Source organism: Glycine max, chromosome 2, assembly GCF_000004515.6.
Source record: "Glycine max cultivar Williams 82 chromosome 2, Glycine_max_v4.0, whole genome shotgun sequence".
NCBI lineage: Eukaryota > Viridiplantae > Streptophyta > Magnoliopsida > Fabales > Fabaceae > Glycine > Glycine max.
In genome coordinates, this window is record NC_016089.4 from 35,980,131 (window position 1) to 35,987,017 (window position 6,887).

Here is a 6,887-nt window from a genome sequence, read left to right on the forward strand (position 1 = left end):
CATTGGAAACGGCTTTCCAATCTTTTGAGGTAGTAAGCATTGCCTCCGTAGATTCCCTCTCTGGGTAGCCTTGCCTGTCTGATAAGGCAATGATGGTGGCCCGGGTCATGTTGGGGTACGGCTACGAGCCCAGAATGGGTTTGGGCAAGAACAACAGCGGCAGAACTAGCCTGGTAAGCACCAGAGGAAACCGCGGGAAGTTTGAGTTAGGCTATAGACCTACGCAAGCTGACATAAGGAAAAGTATCTCGGAAAGGAAGAACAAAGGTCAAAGCCCGCGGTTGGGACAACAAGCCGAAGGGGCCCCGCCCTGCCACATCAGTAGAAGCTTTATAGGTGCGGGTTTCAGACATGAAGGCCAAGTCGCCGCGATATGCGAGGATGATTCCCCGAGGAGATCGGATTTGGTACGGCCATGTCCTCCTGGTTTCCGACTAGGAAATTGGCGAGTGGAGGAACGCCCAGACGTTTACGCGATAAGCATAATGTAACCCTTTGTAGCTTTAAAACTCTACGGTTGGGCCTAGGCTTTAGAGTTTCCTTTTGTTAAGGCATTATGTCTTTTGTTCTTGAAGTTATAATATAAAGATCTTTCTTCATCTATTCCTGCACCTCTACCCATTCTCATTCATTTGCATGTTTATTTCTTTACGCATAAAACGCCAGATCCAATGACGAGTCCCTCGAAGGTACTAATACTCGGGACCCGGCCGTCAATTTCGTGCAAGAAACGGGTCGGATGGAGAGTGAAGAGGACGAGGATGTGGGGCTTCCCCCAGAGATGGAGAGGATAATCGCTTAGGAGGACTAAGAGATGAGGCCTCATCAAGAAGAGGTAGAACTTGTAGACTTAGGAACCGGCAGTGGGAAAAAGGAAGTAAAGATAGGCACGGGTATGACTGCACCCGTCCGTGAAGAATTAATGGCCCTGCTGAAAAACTACAAAGACATCTTTGCCTGGTCATACCAAGATATGCCCAGTTTGAGTTCTGACATCATACAACACAGATTACCTCTAAATCCTGAGTGTTCCCCGGTAAAACAAAAGCTGAGGAGGATGAAGCCCGAGATGTCCTTAAAAATAAAAGAAGAGGTAAAGAAACAATTTGACGCTGGCTTTTTGGTTGTCGCTCGGTACCCAGAATGGGTTGCCAACATTGTACCAGTCCCTAAGAAGGATGGGAAGGTATGAATATGCGTGGATTATCGGGACCTAAATCAAGCCATTCCCAAAGACAATTTCCCTCTGCCGCACATTCATATCCTCGTGGATAATACGGCCAATTTCGCTCTGTTTTCCTTCATGGACGGGTTCTCCGGCTACAATTAGATAAAAATGGCGCCAGAGGATATGGAAAAGACTACCTTCGTCACCCTGTTGGGGATGTTCTGTTATAAAGGGATGTCCTTTGTACTCAAGAACGCCGGGGCAACCTATGAACGGGCTATGGTGGCTTTGTTCCACGACATGATGCACCGAGAAATCGAGGTCTATGTAGACGACATGATCGCCAAGTCTAAAACCGAGGAGGAACACCTTGTCAACTTGCGGAAGTTGTTCGAAAGGCTTAGGAAGTATCGGTTGAGGTTGAACCCCGCTAAGTTCACCTTCGGGGTCAAGTCGGGAAAATTATTAGGTTTCATCCTAAGCCAGAAAGGGATAGAGGTGGACCCCGAAAAGGTGAAAGCCATCCTTGAAATGCCAGAACCACGTACCGAGAAGCATGTCCGAGGTTTCCTAGGGCATTTGAACTACGTTGCCAGATTCATATCACAGCTCACTGCTATCTGTGAGCCGTTGTTCAAACTCTTACGCAAGAACCAATCCATCCGCTGGAACAAGGACTGTCAAGAGGCGTTTGGAAGGATCAAACAGTGCCTCATGAACCCTCCTGTGCTTATGCGGCCGGTGCCTGGAAGACCTCTCATCTTGTATATGATGATTTTGGAAGAGTCAATGGGGTGTATGATGGGGCAACATGACGAGTCCGGGAAAAGAGAGCGCGTCGTCTACTACTTGAGTAAGAAGTTCACGGCCTGTGAGATGAACTACTCCCTGCTGGAAAGAACGTGTTGTGCTTTAGTCTGGGCATCCCACCGTCTAAGACAGTACATGCTGAGCCATACCACCTAGCTGATATCCAAAATGGACCCGGTCAAGTACATCTTTGAGAAGCCTACTCTGACAGGGCGGATCGCCCGGTGGCAGGTTTTGCTATCCGAGTTCGATATAGTCTATGTCCCCCAAAAGGCGATAAAGGGAAGCGCCTTGGCGGATTATTTGGCTCAGCAGCCTCTCAACAACTATCAACCCATGCATCCCGAGTTCCCAGATGAGGACATCATGGCCTTGTTTGAGGAAAAACTAGACAAGGACAAGGATAAGTAGATCGTGTGGTTTGATGGAGCGTCAAACGTTCTAGGCCATGGCGTTGGGGCAACATTGGTCTCTCTTGACAATCAATGTATACCTTTCACAACTAGGCTAGGGTTCGACTGCACCAATAACAAGGCTGAATATGAAGCATGCGCTCTGGGTGTCCAGGCAGCAATTGACTTCAATGTCAAGCTACTTAAGGTGTATGGAGACTCGGCATTGGTGATTCACCAGCTGAGAGGGGAATGGGAAACTAGAGACCACAAGCTGATACCCTACTAGGCCTATATCAAGGAATTGGCTGGTTTCTTTGATGAGATCTCCTTCCATCATGTTCCCCAAGAGGAAAATCAAATGGCGAATGCGCTTGCCACTTTAGCGTCCATGTTCCAGCTGACACCGCACGGAGACCTACCGTACATTGAGTTCAGGTGTCGTGGCAGACCCGCACATTGTTGTCTGGTGGAAGAAGAGCGGGACGGTAAGCCTTGGTATTTCGATATCAAGCGATATGTTGAAAGCAAAGAGTACCCACCGGAGGCTTCCGACAACGACAAGATAATTCTTTCGTGTTGTGTTAGTATTGTGTTAGTGTTGTTTAGTACCTTAGTGTTTAATTCTTTCGTGCTGTGTTAGTATTGTGTTAGTGTTGTTTAGTACCTTGTTATTTTGTTTATTGTGTGTCTTATTTTAGTTTTTTTCCGTTCAGCGCTTCCCCTATTTTAGTGTTTTGCAACGAATTTAGCGACCATTTTTGCTGAATAGAACACTTACTGGAAAACAGGGTGGAAATCCCTTAGCGACGGATTTTAGAGACCACCCTTGCTGAATTAATTAGGATTTTTTGTTTTGGTAGCTATATTTGTTATTTTTGGCTGAATTTTTTTGTGGTCACTTATTTTGATCCATATTTTGTGGGAAAAATAGTTGGAGCCCTTAGTTTGGTCAAATTTGAAAGTTCCAAAAACGTAGCAAATTTGATTTTTGTCAAAACTTCAAACAGCCATAACTTTTGCTCCATCTATCAGAATAGCAATTATTATATATGTATTTGGGGTAGAACAAAATTTCCCATGCCATGGCAGCCTGCCATAGGCCGGCTGAGGTATCCTTCTTCCAAAAATTGCGATTCTTTCAAAAGTTTTTTATTTTCCAAGTATTATTCTCTTATTTTTCTTAACTTGTCATTTTTAGCTTCTATAGTTAGACTTTGAATTTCTGTTTGAATTTTTTTGTGCTATTTCTCATCATTTTATAAAGTTATTCACAAAATTTCAAGTCATTTGGATATCATTTGCGGGTAGCTGTAGTTCAAACCTACACTGTTACTTGCATAAGAAGGCAACTAGTTGTGCATGCTAAATATAGTGTATGACTAGAGGCAATCCATCTGACTTGCAACCCTTTGATCCTGAGATAGATAGGACATTTCATGGATTAGTTAGACATCATTTAGTACCTTTTGAGCATCCTGAGAATTCTGTTATTGGTGATTTTGAGCATAATAGTTTTGAACATTCTGAGAACATGGCACAACCTCCACCCCGTGAGAGGACTTTAAAGGAAATGGCTGCACCTGATTTCACCTACGCAAGCTTGTGCATCCAATACCCTCATGAGGATGTCCCATATGCTCTTAAAACTGGATTGATCCATTTGCTTCCAAAGTTTCATGGCCTTGCAGGTGAAGACCCACACAAGCATCTGAAAGAATTCCATATTGTCTGCTCCACCATGAAACCACCAGATGTCCAGGAGGATCACATATTTCTGAAGGCCTTTCCTCATTCTTTAGAGGGAGTGGCAAAGGACTGGCTATATTACCTTGCTCCAAGGTCCATCACGAGCTGGGATGACCTCAAAAGAGTATTCTTAGAAAACAATTTCCCTGCTTCCAGGACCATGACCATCAGAAAGGATATTTCAGGTATTAGACAACTCAGTGGAGAGAGCCTATATGAATACTAGGAGAGATTTAAGAAATTATGTGCCAGTTGCCCTCACCACCAGATTTCAGAGCAGCTTCTTCTCCAATATTTTTATGAAGAACTCAGCAACATGGAGAGAAGTATGATAGATGCTGCCAGTGGTGGAGCCCTTAGAGACATGACCCCTGCTGAAGCTAGAAATTTAATTGAGAAGATGACTTCAAACTCCCAGCAATTTAGTGCCAGAAGTGATGCTATTGTCATTAGAGGAGTGCATGAAGTAGCCACGAATTCATCAAGTGAGACTAAGAAGCTTGAAGGTAAACTAGATGCCTTGGTTACCCTGGTAACCCAACTGGCCATGAATAAAAAATCTGCACCTGTCGCCAGACTCTATGGTTTATGCTCCTCTACCGACCACCACACAGACCTTTGCCCTTATGTGCAACAATCTGAAGCAATTGAACAACCTGAAGCTTATGCTGCAAACATCAACAACAGACCTCCTCAACCTCAACAGCAAAATCAGCCACAACAGAATAATTATGACCTCTCCAGCAACAGGTACAATCCCAGATGGAGGAATCATCCCAACCTTAGATGGTCGAATCCTTCACAACAACAACAACAACAGACTTATTTTCAAAATGCTGCTGGCCCAAGCAGACCATACGTTCCTCCACCAATCCAGCAACAACAACAGCAACAGCCCCAAAAACAGCAAACAGTTGAGGCCCCTCCACAACCTTCCCTTGAAGAACTTGTGAGGCAAATGACTATGCAAAACATGCAGTTTCAACAAGAGACCAGAGCCTCCATTCAGAGCATAACTAAACAGATGGGACAGTTGGCTACACAGTTAAATCAACAACAATTCCAGAATTCTGATAGTGAGTGCCATTACATTGAGGTCAGGAAAGCAGTGTCAAGGACCTCAACCAGTAGCATCTCCCTCATCCGCCAATGAACCTGCCCAACCTCACTCTACTCCAAAAAAAGATGATGACAAAAATTTAAAGAGTAAGTTACCTAACAATTTTTATGCAGGTGAATCTAAAGAGAAGCAATATATCCCTCTTCCATTCCCTCGAAGAGCAATTTCCAACAAAAAAATGGAAGAGGCAGAGAAGGAGATCTTGGAAACATTTAGGAAAGTAGAGGTAAACATACCTCTGTTGGATGCAATAAAGCAAATTCCAAGATATGCTAAATTCTTGAAGGAGCTGTGCACTAATAAGCGGAAGCTTAAAGGAAGTGAAAGAATTAGTATGGGCAGAAATGTTTCCGCATTGATTGGTAAATCTGTTCCCCAAATCCCTGAAAAATGTAAAGATCCAGGTACATTCAGCATACCTTGTATTATAGGGAACAATAAGTTTGACAATGCCATGCTAGATTTAGGAGCTTCTGTTAGTGTTATGCCTCTGTCTATTTTTAATTCTCTATCTCTAGGTCCTTTGCAGTCAACTGATGTGGTAATTCATTTAGCTAATAGAAGTGTTGCCTATCCTGCTGATTTCATAGAGGATGTCTTAGTTAGAGTTGGTGAACTGATTTTCCCTGTTGATTTTTATATTTTGAATATGGAGAAGGGATTTTCTAAAGGATCAGTTCCCATCATTCTAGGCAGACCTTTTATGAAAACTACTAGAACTAAGATAGATGTATATGCAGGCACACTATCTATGGAGTTTGGTGATATAACTGTTCATTTTAATATTCTTGATGTTATGAAACACCCATCTGAAGATCTTTCTGTATTTCGTGTTGAAATAATTGATCATATTGTTGATGAATACATGATTGATCTTCATTCTAATCTGCATGCCTATCACTCTTCATGCATTGGACCTGAATTTGTACTTGATCATATATCTGAATTTGATGCTGAGAGTGAATCTGAATTTGATATTGATTACATGTCTAGTGATGTTTTACCTCTTGAGATTGATTTTCTAGAGTCAGATAGAACTAACCATGTTTCAGGAAGTACACATACCTCTGACTTTCTTTATGAGGTACAGGCTGAGGAACCATCTCTTTCTACCATTATTCAGCCGCCCAGACCAGAATTGAAGCCTTTGCCATCAAATTTGAAATATGCTTGCTTAGATGAGAGCAAAAGTTTTCCAGTAATTATATCTGCCTCCCTTGCTGATGAGCAAGAGGAGAAGCTGTTATCAGTTCTCAAGAAGCATAAGAAGGCTATAGGATGGACCCTGATGGAGATTCTTGGTATTAGCCCATCCACATGTATGCATCGAATAAATTTAGAAGATGGAGCTAAACCAGTAAGACAGCCACAGAGAAGACTCAACCCAGTGATTCTTAATGTAGTGAAGAAGGAGGTAACCAAGCTTTTGCAAGCTGGAATCATTTATCCTATCTCCGACAGCCAATGGGTGAGTCCCGTCCAGGTAGTCCCGAAGAAAATCGGCCTTACCGTGATAAAAAATGAGAAGGAGGAGTTGATTCCTACTCGGGTGCAGAATAGTTGGAGAGTCTGCATTGACTATAGGAGGTTGAACCAGGTTACCAAAAAGGATCATTTTCCCCTGCCATTCATTGACCAGATGCTTGAA

At 43.2% G+C, this 6,887-nt stretch overlaps 1 non-coding gene across 1 annotated transcript; it reads right to left on the reverse strand.

Moving 5' to 3' along the window:
- Positions 1-4,282: 4,282 nt before the first annotated feature.
- Positions 4,283-4,389, reverse strand: LOC113001005 (small nucleolar RNA R71). Its single transcript, XR_003266318.1, has one exon. It is a non-coding gene; the product is annotated as a small nucleolar RNA R71 (small nucleolar RNA).
- Positions 4,390-6,887: the final 2,498 nt, after the last annotated feature.